This window comes from Crocuta crocuta, unplaced genomic scaffold (genome assembly GCF_008692635.1).
Source record: "Crocuta crocuta isolate KB4526 unplaced genomic scaffold, BGI_CrCroc_1.0 scaffold1265, whole genome shotgun sequence".
Lineage (NCBI taxonomy): Eukaryota > Metazoa > Chordata > Mammalia > Carnivora > Hyaenidae > Crocuta > Crocuta crocuta.
Genome location: NW_027528900.1, coordinates 21,552 through 22,059, shown reverse-complemented (window position 1 = coordinate 22,059; position 508 = coordinate 21,552).

Genomic DNA, 508 nt, shown 5'->3' with positions numbered 1-508 from the left:
ATTTTTCTCCAGCCCTGGGCATGAAGGAGAGAAAGAGCTTGAAGCTCAAGGATAGTATATAAGAAATAAGATTAGGCACTATCTGGCAGATAAAGCACAACTGACTATGAAATAGATGTTGACCACCTTGGTTCAACTCAGAGAGGTTTATCAATATTCTAACCAAAGATTCTGCCTGCTCCTTTTCTGAGAATTTGTTTCTTCAATGATCTGAATCTCCAATTGTTTTATTTCTCCTTTAAGCAGATGATATTAATAGTAACCTATTTTTATTAATAAATATATATAGGGGCGCCTGAGTGACTCAGTCGGTTGAGCATCCAGCTTCAGCTCAGGTCAGGATCTCGTGGTTTGTGAGTTCAAGCCCCACGTTGGGCTCTGTGCTGACAGTTCAGAGCCTAGAGCCTGATTCAGATTCTGTGTCTCCCTCTCTCTCTGCACCTCTCCCACTCGTGCTCTGTCTCTTTCTCTCTTTCTTTCAGAAATAAACATATTTTTTTTTAATCGA